Raw genomic sequence first — 16,246 nt, 5'->3', positions numbered from 1 at the left:
CTATGAGATTTACGATTTGTTGGCAGGTCTGGAGAAGTTTAGCTATGAGGAAAAATTGGATAGGCTGGGCTGCGTATAAAGACCGATCCGATACTGCCCGTTTACTTCCAGCGTCCGAGACAAAATTCTAGGCCTATAAATGAACCGATGACCATTTAATCAGGTGGTTTGATGTACAGTGCAATACCTTTCTACCCAACTTCCACATTGGTTTGTCTGATGGAAAGGCGCATGTCACAGTGAGGAGTAAATTTTTCACTAACTCTTCTTTAACTGGCTCCTGGGGAGAAGCAAGTTCAAGTTCTAAAGATTAGTTTGTCTGCCCTCGGCCCTTTAAGATGGAAGTGGATCACCGGCACTGCTTCTTTCTCTTGAACACCAGAAGGCGCGGATAACATTGTTCTCTTTACAATAAAACACCATATTAAGGGCCGATCTGATCTGAAGATTTTAAAGTATTAAATGAAGGGACAGATAGATAGAAGCAGCCTGGTTCAGTAGTTGACAGGACAGGAGCGGGAAGTTAGGGATGCAATAATATAATTCCAGGGAATCTGAACAGAGAGCTGCAGAAACTTCATTACACAGATCGTTCTGGGGCTGTGAAATTCACCTCCTGGTTAGTGCTTGAGGCCGAAACCATGTCAACGATCAAGAGTAAACTGACAGGTGGATGACGGACAGGTGGTTGACGGGATAGCGAAACAGTGTGAGTAAATGTGATCAGAACCATTTGCTCCTGTGGTCATGAACGACAGCATCGATTGATTGGGCCAAATGCCCTGGTTCTGTGTTTTAACTTCTATCGATGTCTATGGTAGAAAGAACGAAATAGTATAGGAAAGAAAAACTTGCATTTCTAGAGCGGCTTTTACAACTCAGGACGTCCCAAAGCGCTTTACTGCCAATGAAATACCTTTTGAAGTGTAGTCACTGTTGTAATGTGCGAATTGCCACGTAGAATCCTGAAGAAAATTAAGTTCAGCTCTGAATGTTGTGGAATTTACCCAAGAATATATGTGGCTAATGTTTGTGTTAAATAACATCATGTTTTGGATAAAATGTTGCATAAGAGTGTTTGGGGGATGTTTCACCACGTTTTCACTCTTTTGACGGTCAGATTAAATGTCTGGACTCGCGTTTGCAGTTCGTCAACATGTGGAATGACTTTTCTCCAATTATTTCATCCAAAGCTTGCTCTAGTCTGCGTTCATAACTAAAGACTCTCACCCTTTGAGTCATCTTAACTTGGTCAACGATTAGGCCGGATTAACACATCAGTTTAACTGGTCATTTATCTCAGTGCTGTTTGTGGGACCTTGTTGTGGGTGGATTGTTTTTCAGATTACCCTCCAAAAACAAGATGACTGCAATTCAAAATCATTTCATTGGCTGTGAAGAGTTCTGGCAGCTTCGGAAGAAGTGAAGCGCGCTGGAGGAATGGAAGGTTTTGTTTCTTTCTCAATTTCTTTCTCTCTCTCTTTCTTTCCTTCATTCTTACTTTCACTTTTTCTTTCTATATTTCCTTCTCTCATTCTTTCTTTCTCTCTTTCTTTCTTTCCTTCTTTCTCTCTTTCTTTATTTCCTTCTTTCTAACTTACTCTTTTTCTTTCTATTTTTCCTTCTTTCATTCTTTCTTTTTCTCTTCCTTTCTTTCTTCCTTTCTCTCTTTCTTTCTCTCCTTCTTTCCTACTTTCCTTATCTCTTTCGTTCCTTCTCTGTTTCTTTCTCTCTTTCATTCTTTCCCTCTTTCCTTCTGTCTTTCTTTCTTTCCTTCTTTCTTACTTCCACTCTCTCTAACTTCCATTCTTCCATTCTCTCTTTCTTTCTTACATTCTGTCTTTCTTTCTTTCATTTTTCCGTTCTCACAATCTTTTATTCTCTCTTACTTTATTTTTCTTCCTTATTTATTGCTCTCTTTCTTTCACTCTTTCCTTCTTTCTTTCTTTATATCTTACTTTTCTTTCTCCCTATTTATATACACGCATATATATATTTACAGATATATATTTACATATATACAGATATAAACCTTCAAGTCTTTCAGTTGCTCCATTCCTTTCATTTTGTGCTGCAATCCATTTTTTCTCTTTTCTCTCTGCCTGATCTACTAAAATGACTGTATCCTCGTGAAGGCCAAGAAATTTGTCTCAGGTAGTGGCACAAATCATGTGCATTCACAGGAGTCATAGAGTCATAGAGTTATACAGCACAGAAAGAGACCCTTCGGCCCATCGTGTCTGCACCGCCCATCAATCCCTGTCCAATGTAATCCCATTTTCCAGCATTTGGTCCATAGCCTTGTATGCAATGGCATTTCAAGTGCTCATCCAAATGCTTCTTGAATGTTATGAGGGTTTCTGCCTCTACCACCCTTTCAGGCAGTGAGTTCCAGACTCCAACCACCCTCTGGGTGAAAAAGTTCCTCCTCAAATCCCCTCTAAACCTGCTGCCCTTTACCTTGAATCTATGGCCCCTTGTTATTGACATCCCTATTTGGGGAAAAGTTCCTTTTTATCTACCCTATCTATGCCCCTCATCGTTTTGTACACCTCAATCAGGTCCCCCCTCAGCCTTCTTTGCTCCAAGGAAAACAACCCCAGCCTGTTTAGTCTTTCTTCATAGCTGAGGCGTTCCATCCCAGGTAACATCCTGGTGAATCTTCTCTGCACCCTCTCCAAAGCAATCACATCCTTCTAATAGTGAGGCGACCAGAACTGCACACAGGACTCCAGCTGTGGCCTTACGAGCGTTTTGTACAGCTTCATCATAACCTCCCTGCTCTTATATGCTATGCCTCGGCTAATGAAGGCAAGTATCCCATATGCCTTTTTAACCACCTTATCTACCTGTTCCGCTGCCTTCAGGGATCTATGTACATGTACAGCAAGGTCCCTCAGACCCTCTGTACTTCCTAGGGTCCTACCACTCATTGTGTATTCCCTTGCCTTATTTGTCCATCCAAAATGCATCACCTCGCACTTTTCAGGGTTAAATTCCATTTGCCACTTTTCTGCCCATCTGACCAACCCGCTAATATCGTCCTGTAGCCTGAGGATTTCCTCCTCTCAATTTACCAACCCACCAATTTTCGTGTCATCTGCGAACTTACTGATCATACCTTTTACATTCTCATCCATATCATTTATGTAGATCACAAACAGCAAGGGACCCAGCACCGATCCCTGAGGTACCCCACTGGGCACAGGCTTCCAGTCACAAAAGCAACCTTCGACCATCACCCTCTGCCTCCTGCCACTCAGCCAGTTTAGGATCCAATGTGCCAAGGCACCCTGGATCCCATGGGCTCTTACCTTCTTGACCAGTCTCCTATGCGGGACTTTGTCAAAAGCCTTACTGAAGTCCATGTATACCACATCCACAGCATTTCCCTCATCCACACACCTAGTCACCCCCTCGAAAAATTCAATCAGATTGGTCAGACATGATTTACCCTTGACAAAGCCATGCTTTCATCCTTACAAATGAACTGAATATCAGGCGCTGCGCACAAAGGGTGGCTGATCCGACAGCGATGGTTCCCTCCACCGCCCGAGATGAATTACTTGGTCAAAATGTCTATATCCCCATGAGGTCTCTTACACACTTACATTTTACACACGGGCTCATAGTTAGTGACGTGCTTTTCAAAGAGCCAGCACAGGCAAGTTGGGCCGAATGGCCTCATTCTGTGCTGGAGGAAGCTATGATCCTATGATCATCAATCGACTTAATGCGCAGGTTCACCAAGTCCACTGTCCTCTCTAGGGGGAGTTGGCGAAGCGCCTATCTATTCTCCTTACAATAGAATCCCCTATCACTAGAGCTCTCCCGCTCTTTTTCCTCCACTCCTGTGCAGCAGGACCACCCATGGTGCCAGGAAGTTGGCTGCTGCTGCCTTCCCCCGATTATCCATCTCCGTCAACCATATCCAATGTTGTGAATCTGTTAGAGAGGGGGATGGCCACAGGGACCCCTGCACTACCTGCCTGCACCTTCTACTCTGCCTGGTGATCACCCATTCCCTTCCTGCCGGTGCAGCCTTTACGTGCGGTGTGACCAACTCATTAAACGTGCTATCCACGATGTCCTCAGCATCGCTAATACTCCAATATGTATTCATTCGCAGCTCCAGCGCCGCAATGCGGACTGCCAGTAACTGCAGCTGGATACACTTCATGCACACATGGTCGTCAGGGACACAGGAATTGTCCCTGTTTCCCACATAGTGCAGGAGGAGCATGCAACGGGGCCGAACTGTGCTGTCATGACTTGCCTTTTAATTAATTAAAATTAAATCAAATCAATACCACCAATTACACTACAATTAAATGATATACTTAAGGGCCGTTGTTTCCAAGCACTCCCCGCTACACAACAGAGACCTTACAAACTATAATGACAAAAATTAAAACTTCTAAACTTTATAAACTATTAACCTTAACTATCAAACTATAGAATAGTATAAATAGTCACCTGGCTGTATGCACCCAATCAGCTGCTTCCTCTTTCCCGCGTCACTTTTTCAATCGTGACGTGGCTCTAGAACACCATTGCTGGACTGTGAGATTGGTCAGCCTCTGAAAAAAGCCCATGAACGTGAGTTTAAATACTCACCGGCTTCTCCCGACACTGGGCGTCTGAAAAAAGCCTGCAAAAGTGAGTTTAAATACTCACCGGCTTCTCCCGACACTGTGGCGTGAATGTTACCTGCAATTTATCAGCCCAAGCCTGAACATCGTCCAGGTCTTGTTTTATGTGGGCATGGACTGCTTCATCATCTGAGGAGTTGTGAATGGCACTGAACACTGTACAGTCATCAGCGAACATCCCCAGTTCTGACCTTATGTTGGAGCGAAGACCATTGATGAAGCAGCTGAAGATCGTTGGGCCGAGTACACTGCCCTGAGGAACTCCTGCAGCGATGTCCTGGGGCTGTGATGATTGCCCTTCAATCACCACAACCATCTTCCTTTGTGCTTGGTATAACTCCAATCATTGGGGAGTTTTCCCCACGATTCCCAATGAATTCAGTTTTACTGGGGCTCCTTGATGCCACACTCGGTCAAATACTGCCTGGATTTCAAGGGCAATCACTCTCACTTCTCCTCTGGATTTCTGCTCTTTTGTCCATGTTTGGACCAAGGCTGTAATGAAGTTGGGAGCCGAGTGGTCTTGGCAGAACCCTAACTGGACATCAGTGAGCAGTTACTGGTGAGTAAGTGCAGCCTTACAGCACTGTCGATGACACCTTCCATCACGTTGCTGATGATGGAGAGTAGACTGATGGGGCGGTAATTGGCCAGATTGGATTGGTCCTGCTTTTTGTGGACAGGACATATCTTGCTGTTTCCCACATTTTTGGATAGATGCCAGTAATGTAGGTGTATTGAACAGGTGGGTTAGATGCATGGCTAGTTCTGGAGCGCAAGTCTTCAGCATGGTAGCCGGGGTGTTGTCAGGGACAATAGCTTTTGCTGTATCCAGTGCGCTCAGCTGTTTCTTGATATCACATGGACTGAATCGAATTGGCTGAAGACTGGCTTGCGGGATGGTGGGGACGCCAGGAGGAGGCTGATATCGATCAGGCCGGGTGGTCCATCCAGTTTCATTTTTATTATTTTATTTCGTAGCGGTTTGTTACAACTGAGTGTCTTGCTAGGCTATTTCGGAGGGCAGCTAATAGTCAACTATTTTGCTATGGGGCTGAAGTCAGATATAGGCCAGGCCAGGTAGGGAAAACAGATTTCCTTCCCTAATGGACATTATTGAACCAGAAGAGTTTGTACAACAATCGGACAGTTTCATGGTTACAATTCCTGATGCTAGCTTTCTTTTTGGTGAGGTGAAGTAGAGTCGAAGGAGCCACGTGTGGAGACCAGTTAGGGCAAATGTTCTGTTTCTGTGGTGCAGATTCTAGAATATTATGTAACACCCGCTTTAAGCAGCCACAGAATGATCCGGTACTCACAGCACTTCCCTTTCAAACAGACACAGAATGATCCAGGACTGACAGCACATCCCTTTTGAACAGACACAGAACGATCCGGGACTGACAGCACAGCACCTTCAAACAGACACAGCTTGATCCAGGACTAACAGGACATCCCTTTTTAATAGACACAGACACAGAATGATCCGGGACTGACAGCACACCACTGTAAAGAGACACAGGATGATCCGGGACTGACAGCACATCCCCTTTAAACAGCCACAGAATGATCCGGAACTGACAGCACACCCCTTTCAAACAAACGCAGAATGATCCTGGACTAACAGCACATCCCTTTAAATAGACACAGACACAGAATGATCCAGCACTGACAGCACATTCCTTTTAAACAGACACAGAATGATCTGGGACTGACAACACATCCTGTTGTTTTTGTGACTGGAAGCCTTTGTCCAGTGATGTACTGCAGGGATTGGTGCTGGTTACGTTGCTGCTTGTAGTGTACATTAATGATTTAGATATGAATGTAGGAGCTATGTTCAGTTAGTTCGCAGATGACACAAAAACTGGTGGAGTGCTAAATAGCGAGGTGGGAAGCCTCAGGCTAAAGGATGCTTTAGCGGGTTGGTCAGATGGGCAGAACAGTGGCAAATTAAAATTAACCGTTAAAAATATGAGGTCTTGCATTTTGGGTGGACTAACAACGCAAGGGAATGCACAATGAATGGTAGGACCCTAGGAAGGACAAAGGATCAAACGAACCTTCGTGTGCATGTACATAGATCCCTGAATGCAGCAGGACAGGACAGCTAGTGTGAGCAAGCACTGAGTGCGAGTCATCAAAGCGTGCTGTGAGTTTGGGTAAGTGTGAGAGTTCTTAAATTGTTATTTCTCTTTAAATCATTCTCGATAAGATTGTTTAAGCAGTTTAAGTAAAGGGGAAAAGTTAAAAGTTAAATATTTCGGATTCTGTTGGTTTAAGAAGAGTAAAAAAGGTTACACTGCATAAGGAGTAAATTGGCACAGCAGGCAGTGGAAATCAGTTTTCTAACCATTCAGTAGGGGTGACTCATTTGGCTGTAAACAAACAAACATTATATAAAGACCAGTCCTAGTGCGAGCAAGCACTGAGTGCGAGTCATCAAAGCGTGCTGTGAGTTTGGGTAAGTGTGAGTTAGGGTAAGTGGGGTGTTAGGTGCTCTTTTCAGACTTTAACTCTGTGGGTTGCAGTTAATAAGGCCTTTCTGGTGCAGAGTGACTGTTGGTAAACCATTTAACTGGTGTAACTAGAGGGATTGATTTAATTTAAATCCAATTAATTAAAGGGGATTCTAGCATCTATAATCGGGCAGAGGGTGCCCATAACTAACAATAAAAAATTAAATTAATTACATAGAATGGAGCAGGTGATGTGTTACTGTTGCGAGATGTGGGAGCTGGTGAACCCCATTGAGGCTCACGGTGATTACGACTGTGACAATTGTCTGCTGCTACAGGAACTCCAGCTCTGTGTTGATGAGCTGGAGTCTGAGCTTCAGACACAGCGACACATCAGGGAGGGGGAGAAGTACCTGGACTCTGTGTATCAGGAGGTGGTCACACCTATGAAGTTAATTAATTCAGATGTAGCCCCTGGTCATGGACAGGACGGTGTGACTACGAGTGAGGCAGGTACGGGGATCCAGGAGGTAGAGCTGGAGGAGCCGCAGCCTTTGCTCTTGTCCAACAGGTTCGAGGTTCTTACTCCCTGTGGGGACAGGAGCAGGGACTGCAGGGAGGATGAGCAACCTGGCCACAGCACCGTGGAACGGGGGGCCATTCAAGAGGGATGAGTAAATAGAAATGTTGTAGTGGTAGGGGATAGTATAATTAGGGGGATAGATAGAGTTCTCTGCAGCCGAGAGCGAGAGTCCCGAAGGCTATGTTGCCTACCCGGTGCCGGGGTTAAGGACATCCCCTCTGGGCTGGAAAGAAACTTGCAGTGGGAGGGGGTGGATCCAGTTGTCGTGGTCCATGTTGGTACAAACGACGTAGATAGGACTAGGAAGCCGGTTATGTTAAAGGAGTATGAGCAGCTAGGGGTCAAATTAAAAACAGAACCTCAATGGTAATAATCACTGGATTATTACTTGAGCCACGAGCGAATTTGGATGGGACAAATAAAATTAGAGAGTTAAATGCGTGGCACAAGGAATGGTGTGGGAGAAATGTGTTTTGCTTCCTGGGACACTGGCACCAGTACTCGGGCAGGAGGGAGCTGTTCCGTTGGGACGTGCTTCACTTTGCCAGTGCTGGGACGAGAGTCCTGGCGGATCATATAACTAGGGCTGTAGAGAGGGCTTTAAAGTAACTAGTGGGGGGGAGGTTTCTAGAGAGCAAATAATAAAAACGACAACAGAGAAGGTCATAGACTTAGGTAGCAGTGGGGAAATTAAAAACCAGAGCGTGTCAGGAAGGGGCAGAAGGTATGGAGTAAAAGGTAAAGTAATAAAAAGGGCAAAAGCAGGAGCTAACTGTCACATGGCGAGGCGGTGGTTTAGTGGTTATGTCACTAGACTATGTAAGCCAAAAACTCAGTCAAAAATGCTTTGAGAATATGGGTTCAAATCCCACCACGCACAGCTGGTGGAATTTAAATTCAATTCAATTGAATTCTGGAATTAAATGTTAGTCTCAGTAATGGCAACCATGATGCCATTGTCGATTGTTGTAAAAACGCATCTGGTTCACTAATGTCTTTTGGGAAGGAAATCTGCCGTCCTTACCTTACTTGGTCTGGCCTACATTTGTCTCCAGACCCACAGCAATGGGTTGACTCTTAATGCCCTCTGAAATGGCCTAGCAAACCACTCAGTTGTTAACAAATGCTACAAATAAGAATAAGACCGGACGGATCAACCTCAGCACCGGAGACGACAACGACAATAGCAAACCCAGCCCTGTCGACCCTGCAAAATCCTTCTTACCAACATCTGGGGGCTTGTGACAAAATTGGGAAAGCTGTCCCACAGACTAGTCAAGCAACAGCCTGATATAGTCATACTTACCGATTCATACCTTACAACCAATGTCCCAGATATCAACATCACCATCCCTGGGTATGTCCTGTCCCACCGGCAGGACAGACCCACCAGAGGTGGTGGCACCATGGTATACAGTCGGGAGGGAGTAGCCCTGAGAGTCCTCAACATTGACTCAGGACCCCATGAGGTGTCATGGCATCAAGTCAAACATGGGCAAGGAAACCTCCTGCTAATTACCACTTACCGCCCTCCCTCAGCTGATGAATCAGTACTCCTTCATGTTGAACACCAATTGGAAGAAGCACTGAGAGTAGCGAGGGCACAATATATCCTCTGGGTGGGGGAATTCAATGTCCACCATTAAGAGTGGCTCGGTAGCACCACAACTGGCCGAGTCCTAAAGGACATAGCTGCCAGACTGGGTCTGCGACAGGTGGTGAGGGAATCCAACAAGAGGGAAAAACCTACTTGATCTCGTCCTCACCAATGTACCTGTTGCAGATGCATCTGTCCATGACAGCATTGGTGGAAGTGACCACCGAACAGTCCTTGTGGAGAAGAAGTCCCGTCTTCATGCTAAGGATACCCTCCACCGTGTTGTGTGGCACTACCACCGTGCTAAATGGGACAGATTTCGAACAGATCTGGCAACTCAAAACTGGGCATCCATGAGGCGCTGTGGGCCATCAACAGCAGCAGAATTGTATTCAACCGCAATCTGCAACCTCAGGGCCCGGCATATCCCTCACTCTACCATTACCATCAAGCTGGGAGAGCAACCCTGGTTTAATGAAGAGTGCAGGAGAGCGCCAGGCATACCGAAAAACGAGGTGTCAACCTGGTGAGGCTACAACACTGCACTACTTGCATACCAAACAACAGAAGCAACATGTGATAGACAGAGCTAAGCGATCTCACAACCATCGGATCAAATCAAAGCTCTGCAGCCCTGTCACATCCGGTCGTGAGTGGTGGTGGACACTTAAACAGTTAACAGGAGGAGGAGGCTCCAAAAATATCCCCATCCTCAATGATGGTGGAGCCCAGCACCTGAGTGCAAAAGGCAAGGCTGAAGCATTTGCAACCTCTTCAGCCAGAAGTGCCGCGTGGATGATCCATCTCGGCCTCCTCCTTCGGTCCCCAGCTTCACAGATGCCAGTTTTCAGCCCATTCAATTCACTCCACGTGATGTCAAGAAACGGCTGAAGACACTGGATACTGCAAAGGCTACGGGTCCTGACAACATTCCGGCAATAGTACTGAAGACTTGTGCTCCAGAACTAGCTGCGCCCCTAGCCAAGCTGTTCCAGTACAGCTACAACACTGGCATCTAACTGGCAATGTGGAAAATTGCCGAAGTATGTCCTGTCTACAAAAAGCAGGACAAATCCGACCCGGCCAATTACCGTCCCAATAGTCTACTCTCAATCATCAGCAAAGTGATGGAAGGTGTCTTCGACAGTGCTATCAAGCGGCACTTACTCAGCAATAACCTGCTAACTGACGCCCCGTTTGGGTTCCGCCAGGGCCACTCAGCTCCTGACCTCATTACAGCCTTGGTCCAAACATGGACAAAAGAGCTGAACTCAAGAGGTGAGGTGAGAGTGACTGCCCTTGACATCAAGGCAGCATTTGATCGAGTGTGGCATCAAGCAGCCCTAGCAAAACTGAAGTCAATGGGAATCAAGGGGAAAACTCTCCATTGGTTGGAATCATACCTAGCACAAAGGAAGTTGGCTGTGGTTGTTGGAGGTCATTCATCTCAATCACACGACATCACTGCAGGAGTTCCTCAGGGCAGTGTCCTAGGCCCAAACATCTTCAGCTTTTTCATCAATGACCTTCCCTCCATCATAAGGTCAGAAGTGGCGATGTTCGCTGATGATTGCACACTGTTCAGCACCATTCGATAATTGTCAGATACTGACGCAGTCCGTTTCCCTATGCAGCAAGACCTGGACAACATTCAGACTTGGGCTGACAAGTGGCAAGCAACATTCGCACCAAACAAGTGCCAGGCAATGACCATCTCCAACAAGCGAGACTCTAACCATCTCCCCATGACATTGAATGGCATTACCATCGCTGAATCCCCCACTATCAGCATCCTGGGGGTTACCATTGATCAGTAACTGAACTGGACCAGCCATAAAAATACTGTGGCTACAAGAGCAGGCCAGAGGCTGGGAATTCTGTGGCGAGTGTCTCACCTCCTGACTCCCCAAAGCCTTTCCACCATCTACAAGGCACAAGTCAGGAGTGTGATGGAATACTCTCCACTTGCCTGGATGAGTGCAGCTCCAACAACACTCAAGAAGCTCGACACCATTCAGGATAAAGCAGCCCGCTTGATTGGAACTCCATCCACCATTTTCAACATTCACTCCCTCCACCACCGGCGCACTGTGGCTGCAGTGTGTACCATCTACAAGATGCACTGCAGCAACTCGCCAAAGCTCCTTCAACAGCACCTTCCAAACCCGTGACCTCTACCACTTAGAAGGACAAGGGTAGCAGACGCATGGGAACATCACCACCTACAAGTTCCCCTCCAAGCCATACACCATCCTGACTTGCACCTGTATCGCCACTCCTTCACTGTCGCTGGGCCATAATCCTGGAAATCCCTTCCTAACAGCATTGTGGGTGTACCTACACCATATAGACTGCAGCGGTTCAAGAAGGCGGCTCACCACCATCTTCTCAAGGGCAATTAGGGATGGGCACTAAATGCAGGCCTAGCCAGCGATGCCCACATCCCATCAATGAATTAAAAAAAAAATATTTGAAAATTCTCTATCTGAATGCACGTATCATTCGTAACAAAATAGACGAGTTAATGGCACAAATAACTACATATGGGTATGATCTTGTGGCCATTACAGAAACATGGCTGCAGGGTGACAATGCCTGGGAATTAAACATACCAGGTTATTTAACGATCAGGAAGGACAGGCAGGAAGGAAGGGGAGGTGGGGTGGCTATGTTAATAAAGGAAGGAACCACTGTAATACAGAGAAATGATATTGGGTCAAAAGATCAAGATAATGAAACAGTTTGGGTGGAGGTAAGGAATAATAAGGGGGAAAAAAACACTAGTGGGCGTAGTCTATAGGCCTCCGAACAGTTGCAAATTGTTGGACGGAGTATCAATCAGGAAATAGTTGAGGCTTGTAATAAGGGAACATCTATAATTATGGGGGATTTTAACTATCATATTAATTGGACAAATCAAATTGGGCAGGGCTGCCTTGTGGATGAGTTCATTGAGTGTATTAGGGATGTGTTTCTTGAGCAGTATGTAACTGAACCGACCAGGGGGCAAGTAACCTTAGATCTGGTCCTGTGTAACGAGACAGGATTAATTAAAAATGTCCTAGTAAAGGATCCCCTTGTAATGAGTGACCATAACATGGTTGAATTCCATATTCAATTAGAGGGTGAGAAGGTTGGATCTCAAACAAGCGTGCTAAGCTTGAATAAAGGAGACTATGAACGTATGAGAGCGGTATTGATTAGAGTGGATTGGGAAAATAGATTAAAGGGTAAGACGGTACATGATCAGTGGTGTACATTTAAGGAGTTATTTTACAACTTCCAAAAAATATATATTCCACTGAGAAGAAAAGGGTGTAAAAGAAAAGACAGCCATCCGTGGCTAAGTAAAGAAATTAAGGATAGTATTTGACTAAAAAAAAAGGGCATATAAGGTAGCCAAATCTAGTGGGAGGTTAGAGGATTGGGAAAACTTTAAAAGACAGCAAAAAATAACAAAAAGATTGATTAAGAAAGGGAAGATAGATTATGAAAGTAAATTAGCAAAAAATATAAAAACAGATAGTAAGAGTTTTTATAGTTATATAAAAAGAAAAAGGGTGGCTAAAGTAAATGTTGGTCCCTTAGAGGATGAGACCGGGAAATTAATGATGGGAAATATGGAGATGGCAAAAACACTGAATGAATATTTTGTAGCAGTCTTTACAGTAGAGGACACTAAGAATATCCCAACACTGGACAAACCGGGGGCTATAGGTGGGGAGGAGCTAAACACGATCAAAATCACTGAGGAAGTGGTACTCGGTAAAATAATGGGACACAAGGCGGATAAATCACCTGGACCTGATGGCTTACATCCTAGGGTCTTGAGGGAAGTGGCGGTAGGGATTTTGGATGCATTGGTAATAATTTTCCAAAACTCCCTGGACTCAGCAAAGGTCCCGGCAGACTGGAAAACAGCTAATGTAACACCCTTATTTAAAAAGAGCAGTCGACAGAAGGCTGGAAACTATAGACCGGTTAGCCTAAAGTTTGTGGTAGGTAACATTTTGGAGTCCATTATTAAGGAGACAGTAACAGGACATTTGGATAATCATAATTTAATAGGACAAAGTCAGCATGGTTTTATGAAATGGAAGTCATGTTTGACAAATTTGCTGGAGTTCTTTGAGGAAGTAACATATAGGGTGGATAAAGGGCAAGCAGTGGACGTAGAGTATTTAGACTTCCAAAAGGCATTTGACAAGGTGCCACACAAAAGATTATTGCTTAAGATAAAAAATCACGGGAATGGGGGTTTTATTCTGGCATGGATGGAGGATTGGCTATCTAACAGAAGGCAGAGAGTTGGGATAAATGGTTCATTCTCAGACTGGCAATCAGTAACTAGTGGTGTTCCGCAGGGGTCAGTGCTGGGCCCCCAACTCTTTACAATCTATATTAACGATTTGGAGGAGGGGACCGAGTGTAACATATCAAAGTTTGCAGATGATACTATGATGGGAGGGAAAGTAGTGAGTGAGGAGGACATAAAAAACCTGCAAGGGGACATAGACAGGCTAAGTAAGTGGGCAGAGATTTGGCAGATGGAATACAATACTGGAAAGTGTGAGCTTATGCACTTTGGCAGGAAAAATCGTAGAGCAAGTTATTATCTTAATGGCAAGAAACTTGAAAGAACTGAAGTACAAAGGGATCTGGGGGTCCTGGTGCATGAAACTCCAAAGGTCAGTATGCAGGTGCAGCAAGTGATTAAGAAGGCCAATGGAATGTTGGCTTTCATTGCTAGGGGGATAGAATATGAAAATAGGGAGGTATTGCTTCAGTTGTACAAGTTATTGGTGAGACCGCACCTGGAATACTGCATACAGTTTTGGTGTCCATACTTAAGAAAAGACATACTTGCTCTCGAGTCAGTACAAAGAAGGTTCACTCGGTTAATCCCGGGGATGAGGGGATGGATATATGAGGATTGGGATTCTACTCATTGGAGTTCAGAAGAATGAGAGGCGATCTTATTGAAACATATAAGATTGTGAAGGGGTTTGATCGGGTGGATGCGGGGAGGATGTTCCCGAAGATGGGTGAAACTAGAACTAGGTGGCATAGTCTTAGAATAAGGGGCTGCTCTTTCAAAACTGAGATGAGGAGGAACTACTTCACTCAGAGGGTGGTAGGTCCATGGAATATGCTGCCCCAAAAAGCTGTAGAAGCTACATCATTACATAAATTTAAAACAGAAATAGACAGTTTCCTAGAAGTAAAGGGAATTAAGGGTTACAGGGAGCGGGCAGGAATTTGGAAATGAGTCTAGGTTCGGATCGGACATGGCCCTATGGGTAGCGGAGCGGGCCCAGAGGCTGTGTAGCCTGATCCTGCTCCTATTTCGTGCGTCTAATTCTGTTAGGTTCAGGAGATGGTTCTGTGATAGTAGATTGGCGGCTAGGATCAGATCAGCCATGATCTTATTGAATGGCGCAGCAGGCTCGAGGGGCCGATTGGCCTACTCCTGCTCCTATTTCTTATGTTCTTATGGTCTTATAGGGTCTGATGAAAGGGAGGAACTGAAAGAAATCAGTATTTGTAGGGAAATGGTGTTAGGGAAATTGACGGGATTGAAGGCCGATAAATCCCCAGGGGCTGATAATCTACATCCTAGGGTACTTAAGGAAGTGGCCCTAGAAATAGTAGATGCATTGTTGATCATCTTCCTACATTCGATGTAATCTGGAACAGTACCCATAGATTGGAGGGTAGCTAATGTTACCCCACTATTCAAAACAGGTGGTAGAGAGAAAAATGGGAATTACAGACCGGTAAACCTGACATCGGTAGTGGGGAAAATGCTAGAGTCCACTATAAAAGATGTAATAGCAGAGCACTTGGAAAACAGTGACAGGATCAGACAAAGTCAACATGGATTTACAAAAGGTAAATCGTGCTTGACTAATCTACTGGAATTTTTTGAGGATGTAACTGGTAAAATAGACAATGGAGAACCAGTGGATGTGGTGTATTTGGACTTCCAAAAGGCTTTCGATAAGGTCCTGCATAAGAGATTAGCGTGTAAAGTTAAGGCACATGGGATTGGGGGCAAGGTATTGACTTGGATAGAGAACTGGTTGGCAGACAGTTGACAAAGAGTTGGAATAAATGGGTCTTTTTCCGAGCGGCAGGCAGTAACTAGTGGGGCACTGCAGGGATCGGTCCTTGGACCCCAGCTATTCACAATATATAATAATGATCTAGACAAGGGAACTAGATGTAATATCTCCAAGTTTGCAGATGACACAAAGCTGGGTGGGCGTGTGTGCTGTGAGGAGGATGCCGAGAAACTCCAGTATGATTTGGACAGGTTGGGTGATTGGGCAAAAGCATGGCAGATGCAATATAACGTGGATAAATGCGAGGTTAACCACTTTGGTGTCAAAAACAGGAAGGCAGATTATTATCTGAATAGCAATAGATTGGGAGAAGGGGAAGTGCAACGAGACCTGGGTGTTCTTGTACAGCAGTCGCTGAAGGTAAGCATGCAGGTGCAGCAGGCAGTTGAGAAGGCAAATGGTATGTTGGCCTTCTTAGCGAGAGGGTTTGAGTACAGGAACAAGGATGTCTTGCTGCAGTTTTACAGGGCCTTGGTGAGACCACATCGTGTGTACTGTGTGCAGTTTTGGTCGCCTTATCTGAGGAAGGATGTTCTTGCCATGGAAGGAGTTCAGCGAAGATTCACCAGGCTGATACCTGGGATGGCAGGAATGACGTATGAGGAGAGATTGGGACGATTGGGCTTACACTCGCTGGAGTTTAGAAGAATGAGAGGGGATCTCATTGAAACTTATAAAATTCTAACAGGACTAGACAGGCTAGATACAGGAAGGATGTTCTCGATGGCCGGGGAGTCCAGAACCAGGGATAACTGTCTAAGGATAAGGGGTAAGCCATTTAGGACTGAGATGAGGAGGAATTTCTTCACCCAGAGAGTGGTGAACCTGTG

The sequence above is a fragment of the Somniosus microcephalus genome, unplaced genomic scaffold (assembly GCF_052327205.1).
Source record: "Somniosus microcephalus isolate GS21.2 unplaced genomic scaffold, FLI_Smic_1.0 unresolved_chr8, whole genome shotgun sequence".
NCBI classification, from domain to species: domain Eukaryota; kingdom Metazoa; phylum Chordata; class Chondrichthyes; order Squaliformes; family Somniosidae; genus Somniosus; species Somniosus microcephalus.
Note: the sequence above shows the minus strand (reverse complement) of the source record.